This window comes from Pithys albifrons, chromosome 34 (assembly GCF_047495875.1).
Source record: "Pithys albifrons albifrons isolate INPA30051 chromosome 34, PitAlb_v1, whole genome shotgun sequence".
Lineage (NCBI taxonomy): Eukaryota > Metazoa > Chordata > Aves > Passeriformes > Thamnophilidae > Pithys > Pithys albifrons.
In genome coordinates, this window is record NC_092491.1 from 1,275,811 (window position 1) to 1,285,930 (window position 10,120).

Consider the following 10,120-nt stretch of genomic DNA (forward strand, 5'->3'; position numbering starts at 1 on the left):
GTGGGGAAGGGGGCTCTGACAGACAATTGGGCACTTGGCATTTTGCCAAGCTAAACCATAACACCCCACCACACATCTCCTGACAGCTTTGGAATATCTCCAAGTACAGAGACTCCACAGCCTCTCTGGGGAACTGTACTTAGTCGTGGTCACCTTCAAAGTGACTTTCAGAAGGACCCTCCTGTATTCCAGTTTTACCCATTGCCTCGTGTCCTGTCCTTGGCACCTCTGGGAAGAGATTCCTTCAGGTGTTGATAGACCTTGCTGAGATCCCCTCAAGCCTTCTGCTCTCCAGGCTGAACAGTCTCTTCTCGACTCCTAAGGAAGCCCAGAAGGAGGTAGTGAAGCCCAGCCCCTCCTGCCATCAGGCTGACAGAACGGACCATAGGGATGGGGACGAATGGAAACAGGTGCCTGGTCATAGAGGCAAAAACACCCCCTCTCGACCCTTTTCACCTACCAGGGTGCCCTTAAAAACAGGTATATGGCCCTGGACTCGCACTGTCTGTTGGAGGACAGTCAGGAGGAAGATCTATCTACAAGGTCTTCTGGTTACCCCCAGTCTACCAGATGGGTTACGACTACAGGTAAGAAAAAAAAGAGAAGGGTTGTTGTAATCGGTGACTCCCTTCTGAGGTGAACTGAGGGCTCTCTATGTCGGCCAGACCCGTCCCACAGGGAAGTTTGCTGCCTTCCCAGGGCCAGGGTGAGGGATATTACCAAAAGACTTCCTAAGCTTATCCGACCCTCAGACTATTACCCGCTGTTGGTTGTCCAGGTTGGAAGTGATGACATTAATAAAAGGAGTACCAGGGTAATTTATCTAAGTCTTGTGGCAGTTAAATGCCTCCCTGACATCCGATCCCGTCAGATCTCAGAAGCTCAGCAGGGTCAGCCCTGGATTAGTACTTGGGTGGGAGACCTCCTGGGAAATGCCGGGTGCTGTAGGTTCAAGTCCTGAGGACTTCACTGGCACTGTCCAAGCTTGCTCGGCCGTGGCAGATGGACCCTCAGGACTTAAACAGTGGGGCCAGTTCTGTGCACGCTGAGCCTCACCTAAAATCCACTGTGCAGGCTGGAAGGGCACACCCATGTGGGGAGAGCCCTTCCCAAATCTGAGCCTCACCTAAAATCCACTGTGCAGGCTGGAAGGGCACACCCATGTGGGGAGAGCCCTTCCCAAATCTGAGCCTCACCTAAAATCCACTGTGCAGGCTGGAAGGGCACACCCATGTGGGGAGAGCCCTTCCCAAATCTTTGTTCGTGAAGCCAAGCCACAGACACACCAGGGTAATTAAAAAAGATTTCAAGGCACTGACCTGATCTCTTCAGGGGACAGGAGCACAGGTAGTAATTGCCTCAGTTCCTGTGCTAGCTGGGATGAATGAGGAGAGGTTTAGGAAAGCCCAGCTTACCAATAGGTGGCTTAGGGGATGGTGCTATCGTCAAAATTTTGGCTTTTTGATCATGGGGCAAACTCCGTGTTGCCCAGTCTCCTCAAAGCAGATGGGCTTCATTTATCTAGGAAGGGCAAAAGAACTGTGGCCCATAAGTTGGCAGGGTTGGTTAGGAGGGCTTTAAACTGGGTTTGAAGGGGGAAGGGACGGCAACTGGGCTCTCCAGAGATAGGCCTAAGGGCATAGAGCCCGAGTTGAGAATGAGATCAATGGCCCAGCTGAAGTGCATGTACACCAATGCACACAGTATGGGAAACAAACAAGAGGAGCTGGAAGCCACAGTGCAACAGGAAAACTATGACATAGTTGGTGTCACAGAAACGTGGTGGGATGACTCAAACGACTGGAGTGCTGCTATGGGGGGCTACAGGCTCTTCAGAAAGAACAGGCAGGGAAGGAGAGGTGGAGAGGTGGCTTTATATATTAGAGAGTCTCTTGACTCTGTTGAAGTTGAGGTCAGCAGTGACAAGGTTGAGTGCCTGTGGGCCAGAATCAGGGGCAAGGCCAACAAGGCTGACACCCTTGTGGGTGTCTGTTACACACCGCCCAACCAGGATGATGAAGGAGATGAATTATTCTACAAGCAGCTGGCAGATGTCTCAAAATCTCCAGCCCTTGTTCTTGTGGGTGACTTTAACCTGCCAGGTATCTGCTGGGAGCTTCATACTGCAGAGAAGAGGCAGTCTAGGAGATTCCTGGAGTGTATAGAGGATGATTTCCTGCTTCAGCTGGTAAATGAACCTACCAGGGGTGGGGCCCCACTAGATCTGCTGTTTACAAACAGAGAGGGGCTGGTGGGAGATGTTGTAGTCGGAGGCTGTCCAGGGCACAGTGACCATGAAATAAGAGAGTTTTCAAGACTCAGGGATGTGAGGAGGGCCATCAATAAAACTACGCTGGACTTCCAGAGGGCAGATTTCAGCCTATTCAGAAGACCAGTTCGGAGCATACCCTGGGAAAAACCCTTGAAAATAAGGAGGTACAGGAGGGATGGATGTGCTTCAAGAAGCAAGTCTTGAGTGCGCAGGAACAGGCTGTCCCACAGTGCTGAAAGGCCAGACGGCGAGAAGAAGATCAGCTGGGCTGAACAGGGAGATTCTGAAGGAAATCAGGGATAAAAGGAGAGCTTACCGACTATTGAAGAAAGGGCTGGTTACTCATGGAGAGTTGAGGGACTTAGTTAGGTCTTGTAGGAAGAAAATTAGGGAGACAAAAGTGCATTTTGAAATGAATTTGTCTACTTCTGTGAGGGATAACAAAAAGCGCTTCTATAAATACATCAATAACAAAAGGAGGGGCAAGGAAAACCTCTAGTCTCTGCTGGACTCGAGGGGGAACAGAGTTAATCTGGAGGAGGAGAAGGCTGAGGTACTTAACACCTACCTTGCCTCAGTTTTCACCAGCAAGACAGGTGGCCTCAGGACAACTGGCCTCTGGAGCTGGTAGACAATGACAGGAAGCTGAATAACCCCCCTAAATTCCAGGAGGATACAGTCAGTGATTAACTAAAACACTTGGATCCTCACAAGTCTATGGGACCAGATGGGATCCATCCCAGGGTGATGAGGGAGCTGGCAAAGGGCTTGCCAAGCCACTCTCCATCATCTTCCAACAGTCCTGGCTCTCTGGGGAGGTTCCAGATGATTGGAAGTTGGGGAATGTCACCCCAATCCACAAAAAGGGCTGCAAGCAGGACCCTGGCAACTCCAGGCCTGTCAGCCTGACCTCGGTGCCTGGCAGGGTTATGGAGCAGATCATCCTGAGTGCAATCACACAGCACCTTCAGCATGGACAGGGATTAGACCCAGCCAGCAGGGGTTTAGGAGGGGCAGGTCCTGTCTGACCAACCTGATCTCCTTTTTATGATCAGGTGACCCGCCTGGTGGAGGAGGGGAAGGCTGTGGATGTGTCTATCCAGACTTCAGCAAGGCCTTTGGCACTGTCTCCCATACATGCTCCTGGAAAAGCTGGTAGCCCATGGCTTGGACAGGTGTACCCTCTGCTGGGTCAGGAGCTGGCTGGAGGGCCGGGCCCAGAGAGTGCTGGTGAACGGGGCTGTGTCCAGCTGGGGGCCGGTCACCAGTGGTGTTCTCCAGGGGTCTGTGTTGGGTCCAGTCCTGTTTAACATCTTTATTGATGATTTAGATGAGGGGATTGAGTCCATCATCAGCAAATTTGCTGATGACACCAAGCTGGGAGGGAGTGTCGAGCTGCTGGAAGGCAGGAGGGCTCTGCAGAGGGATCTGGAGAGACTTGAGAGATGGGCTGATTCCAATGGGATGAAGTTCAACAAGGCCAAGTGCAGGTCCTGCCCTTTGGCCACAACAACCCCCTGCAGCGCTCCAGGCTGGGCACAGAGTGGCTGGAGAGCAGCCAGGCAGAGGGACCTGGGGGGACTGAGGGACAGGAAGCTCAACATGAGCCAACAGTGTGCCCAGGGGGCCAGGAAGGCCAATGGGATCCTGGCCTGGATCCAAACTAGCGTGGCCAGCAGGCCCAGGGCAGTGACCCTTCCCCGGGACTCTGCCTTGGGGAGGCCACACCTTGAGTGTTGTGTTCAGTTCTGGGCCCCTCAGTTCAGGAAAGAGATTGAGGGGCTGGAGCGAGTCCAGAGAAGAGCAACGAGGCTGGAGAAGGGACTGGAGCACAAGTGCTGTGGGGAGAGGCTGAGGGAGCTGGGGGTGTTCAGCCTGGAGAAGAGGAGGCTCAGAGGTGACCTCAGCACTGTCTGGAACTGCCTGAAGGGAAGTTCTGGCCAGGTGGGGGTTGGTCTCTTCTCCCAGGCACTCAGCAATAGGACAAGGGGGCACGATGGGCTCAAGCTCTGCCAGGGGAAATTGAAGTTGGAGATCAGAAAAAAATTCTTTGCAGAGAGAGTGCTCAGGGATTGGAATGGGCTGCCCAGAGAGGGGGTGGATTCTCCATCCCTGGAGGTTTTTAAACGCAGATTGGCCGTGGTGCTGAGTGCCATGATCTGGTAAAGGGACTGGGGTTGGACCAAGGGTTGGACTGGACGATCTCGGAGGTCTTTTCAAACCTAATCCATTCTGTGATTCTGTGATTCCGACTGTCCTCAGAGTGTCCCCAAAGTGTCCATAGAGTGCCCCCAGAGTGTCCCCAAAATGTCCCTGAAGTGTCTCTGGGGTCCCGCAGTGTCCCCTGTGGTTTGTCACTCCTGTCCCCACGCAGCACCATCGTTGACGTCATCCCCGTGTCCCCTCCGCTCGGTGTCCCCAGAGTGTCCGTAGAGAGTCCCCAAAGTGTCCCTGAAGTGTCATCCCCTGTGTCCCCCCTTTCAGTGTCCCCAAAGTGTCACCCCCCATGTCCGTCCGCTCGGTGTCCCCAGAGTGTCCCCTGCTGTCCCCAAAGGTGGCCCTGGGCCCCCCACCTTGGGCCCAGGAGGGGACACCAAGGGGACACAAAGGGGACCCCAACGAGCCCCGGAGGGACCCAGGGAGGGGAGGGAATAAACTGGGATTGGGATAAAAATGGGATTGGGAATAAAGTGGCATTGGCATAAACTGGAATTGGGATAAAAATGAGATTGGGAATAAACTGGCATTGGGATAAACTGGGATTGGGATAAATGGGATTGGGAATAAAACTGGGATTGGGATAAACTGGGATTGGGATCAATGGATTGGGATAAACTGGGATTGGGAATAAAAATGGGATTGGGATAAAAACAGGATTGGAATAAAAATGGGACTAGGAATAAAAATGGGATTGGGAGAAAATGAGATTGGGATAAAAAATAGGGTTGGGATAAATAATGGGATTGGGATAAAAATGGGATGGGAAAAAAATGGGACTGGGAATGAAAAACCAGATTGGGAATTAAAAATGGGATTTTCAAGAAAATTGGGATTGGGATAAAAATGGGATTATGGTAAAATGGGATTGGGAAGGAAAATGAGAATGGGATAAAAATGGGATTGGAATAATCTGGGATTGGGATAAACTGGGATTGGGATAAATGGGATTGGGATAAATGGGATTGGAATAAAATGGGATTGGTATAAAAATGGGACTGGGATAAAATGGGATTGGGATAAAATGGGATTGCGATAAAATGGGATTGGGAAAATTGGGATTGGGAAATCCCATATTTTGGGGACACACTGAGGGATTTGGAGAAAATATCCCGAATTTGGGGATAAACTGAGGGATTTGGGGGAAAAAATCCCATATTTTGGGGACAGACAGCAGATTTTGGGGAAAATTCCATATTTTGAGGGAAAAAAATCCCATGTTTTGAGAACAAACTGAGGGGGTTTGCGAGAAAAATCTGCTATTTTGGGAAAAAATGGGGGATTGGGGGGAAAATCCCATATTTGGGGGTAAGTCCCTCAAGTTTTGGGGATAAATCAGTGGGTTTTAGGAATAAACCACCGGGATTTGGGACAAACTGAGGGATTTGGGGAAAAATCCCATATTGTGGGGATGAACTCCTTGAGTTTTGGGGATAAATCCTCAAAATTTGGGGATTAACACACAAATTTTGGGGTAAATTCAGGGATTCGGGGAAAAAATCCTCTATGTTGTGGAGAAACTGAGGGATTTGGGACAAACCCTCAGGCTTTTGGGATAAATCCCCGAAATTTAGCGATAAACTGAGAGATCTGGGGGGAAAATCCCATATTTTGGGGACAAAACACTGAGATTTGGGGATAAATCCCCGGGATTTGAGACAGATGTAGGGATTTGGGGGGAATCCTCTATTTTTGGGATAAATCGCTGAGATTTAGGACAAATTGAGGGATTGGGGGGGATAAAATCCCATATTTTGGGCACAAACTGAGGGATTTGGGAAAAATCTCATATTTGGGGGATAAACTGAGGAAGTTTGGGAGAAAAATCCGACATTTTTGGGGACAAACTGAGGGATTTGGGGGAAAATCTGATATTTTGGGGACAAACTGAGGGATTTGGGTATAAAATCCCATATTTGGGGATAAACTGAGAGATTTGGGGGAAAATCCCACATTTTGGGGATAAAATCTTGGGATTTGGGGATAAACCCCTGAGATTTGGGACAAAGTGACAGATTTGGGTATAAAATCCCACATTTTGGGGATAAAATCTTGGGATTTGGGGATAAACCCCTGAGATTTGGGACAAACTGAGGGATTTGGAGATAAAAATCCCACATTTTAGGGATAAAATCTTGGGATTTGGGGATAAACCCCTGAGATTTGGGACAAACTGAGGGATTTGGAGATAAAATCCCATATTTGGGAGATATAATCTTGTGATTTGGGGATAAACTCCTGAGATTTGGGACAAACTGAGGGATTTGGAGATAAAAATCCCATATTTTGGGGCCAAACTGAGGGATTTGGAGGGAAAAGAATCCCATTTTTTGAGGACAAACTGAGGGATTTGGGGGGAAATGTTGCCGCCAGGCCTAGCGGAGACTGCACACACCAATGTGATGTAAAGCAAATCCCAAGTTTATTCAAAAACACAGGTATATATGACCTCAAGTGACCCCGCCCCAGGTGCGGTGGTCTGACTCCAATTGGTTGAGGCTGGAAACATGTCCTTTTAAGGTGAAAACGAAACCTGTAAGGTGGTCACTCCAGACCCACCTGAATCAGGGCTGCAACAGGGAAAAATCCTGAATTTTTGGGAAAAATAGGGATTTGGAGAAAATCCCATATTTTGGGGACAAACTGAGGAATCTGGGAAAAAACTCTCGTATTTTGGAATAAACTGTTGGATTTGGGGACAAACTGAGGAATATGTGGGAAAAATCCCATATTTTATGGACAAACTGATGGATTTTGGAGATAAAAATCCCATGTTTGTTCCTAAGAATTTTTTGAAAAATCTTTCCTAAGATTTTTTTCAATTTTTTAAAAATGTTTCCTAAATTTTGTTTAAATTTTCTAGAATTTTATCTAAGAATTAAAAAAAGAAATTAAAAATCTTTTCTAGGAATTCGTTTTTTTTAATCTGTTTTTTAAACTGGGATTGGGATAATTGGGATTGGGAAATCCCATAATCTGGGGATACACTGAGGGATTTGGGGATAAAATCCCATATTTTTTGGCCAAACTGAGGGATTTGGGAGAAAATCCCATCTTTTGGGAACAAACTGCTGGTTTTTGGGGGGAAAATCAAGTATTTTGGGGACAAAATGAGGGATTTGATGATAAACTGAGGAATTTGGGTAAGAATATTTTGGGCATAAATGAAAGGATTTTGGAGAAAAAAAATCCCATATTTTGGGGACGAACTGAGGGATTTGGGGATAAATTCCATATTTTTGGGCACAAACTGAGGGATTTTGGAGCAAATACCAGTGGACATTAAAGAGGAAGAGCCCAATCAGAAGCTGCTGTTATTAGAAATTTAAAGGTCACATTCTAGGTGTAATTTTTCCTGTTCCCTTGGAAAGATCCAATGGTAAGAAATTTTGTTCAGTGCAAATAAAACTGTCAATGTAACCTGAGTCTGTCATAAAAATGAGCATGGTCTGTCAGGTCGTGTATGTGAGACTGACAGTCTCCTGTCCCTCTGTCCCCTCTGTCCCCTCCTGTCCCTCTGTCCCCTCCTGTCCTTCCTGTCCCCTCCTGTCCTTCCTGTCCCCTCTGTCCCCTCCTGTCCCCTCTGTCCCCTCCTGTCCCCTCTGTCCCCTCCTGTCCCCTCCTGTCCCTCTGTCCCCTCCTGTCCCCTCCTGTCCCTCTGTCCCCTCCTGTCCCCTCTGTCCCCTCCTGTCCCCTCCTGTCCCTCTGTCCCCTCCTGTCCCTCTGTCCCCTCCTGTCCCCTCCTGTCCCTCTGTCCCCTCCTGTCCCCTCTGTCCCTCTGTCCCCTCCTGTCCCTCTGTCCCCTCCTGTCCCCTCCTGTCCCTCTGTCCCCTCTGTCCCTTCTTGTCCCCTCTGTCCCTTCTTGTCCCCTCTGTCCTCTCCTGTCCCTTCTTGTCCCCTCCTGTCCCTTCCTTTCCCCTCTGTCACTTGTCCCCTCTTGTCCCCTCCTCTCCTTCCTGTCCCCTCTGTCCCCTCCTGTCCCCTCTGTCCCCTCTGTCCCCTCTGTCCCCTCCTGTCCCTCTGTCCCCTCCTGTCCCCTCCTGTCCCCTCTGTCCCCTCTGTCCCCTCCTGTCCCCTCTGTCCCCTCTGTCCCCTCCTGTCCCCTCCTGTCCCCTCCCTCGACAATGAAGACACAATCATTTCAGGACTACAGGACTGGTTTACTGTTTGTGGTTCAGGTTTTGTTATAAAATCCCCTGTTCTTGTTTAATTCCCCCTTGGAAGTTCTGGAACTTTCCCTGTCCCCTCATGGCTGTGGCCCCTGCCCTCCTATTGGTCAGTTTTTGCCGCATTGCAGACCCTTTCCATATATGGTTATCCCCGCCCCTGCCCCGCCCTTGGCTCCGCCCAAGTCCCGCCCGACCCTGTAAAAGGCTCTGCCCAAAGGCCTGAGGGAACAGCTGGAGGAGAAGCCTCGACTGATCAGGTTGTCAAATCTTCTCTGGTAAAACAGCTCAGGGAAAAAGCTTCTGCCAAAACACTTTGGCCAAAGTGCCTCAGGCAAAAGGCCACAACAAAAGGCTTTGGGAAATTCCTCAGGCAAAACCCCCCTGGCCAAACCAGCTTGGGCAAAATGCCTCAGAGAAAACACTTGGTCCAAAAGGCCTCAGGCAAAAGGCCTGGGAAAAGCAGAGCAGCCAAATGGCTTTAGGCAAAAGGTCTCAGGAAAAGGTTGGGCAAAGCAACTGTGTCCAAAATGCCTCGAGCCCTCCTCGTGCCCACTGAGGCTGTAGTATGTATTATCTGTGTTTTACAGTGATATCATGATGTAATGATAAAAAACCTAATTGTAAATTACATATAACCTACATACAATGTTATCATAAAGCTACAATAGGAATAGTAATATTATTACTAATAATAACCTTATCAATAATAATGATAACAATACTAATACGGGTGGTTATAATAATACTAATAGAAATAATAGTAATGAGAAGAATAATAACAACATTAATAGCAATGGCTCTGAAATTCCAGGCCCTTTTCAGGGAACTTGCCCTGACTCCAGATTGGTCCAAAAAAGTCTGTTGGAGGGCAAATCAAGGGCTATATTTTATAGTCATTTAAACAAAATTATTAATAGGCTTTGGAATGGAATTGCAGGTTGATGTGGAGATGTGTCAGAAGCTGGTGAGGGGAAACCAACACTGGGGTCCTTTGTCAAAATGACCTTGTATTGTTGTATCTAAAGTCTTGGGTTTGCTGTGCAGGGTCAGAGGTCCATCGTTCTGTCCCACCACGGGGTTTCAGGATTTGCAAATCTACTTCCCAGGCGGGTCAGGACCAGTCTGGGGGTGAGGATGAGCCCCCGAGCTGGGGAAGCAGCAAAGTCTGTGCCTCGGGCAGGGGGTCGATGGAGCTGCGACAGCAATAAAAGCCTTGAAAGGAGTTTGCTTTGCTGAGAAGACACAGCAAGAGTAGAAACAGTGGCTGATGATTAATTATAAAAACATCATTCTGTCCTTCCCATTGATTTGCAAGTTGAAGTGAAAAAAGCTTCCCTGAGTGAGGATCCTCCCGGCACAGCTGAGACCATCTGCACGTGGAGTGCTGGAGGCCCCCGGGTCCTGCTGGAGTCTGAGAGGTTTGGAGGGCTGTTTGTCGTTTGGGGTTTGCTTTTGGGTTGGT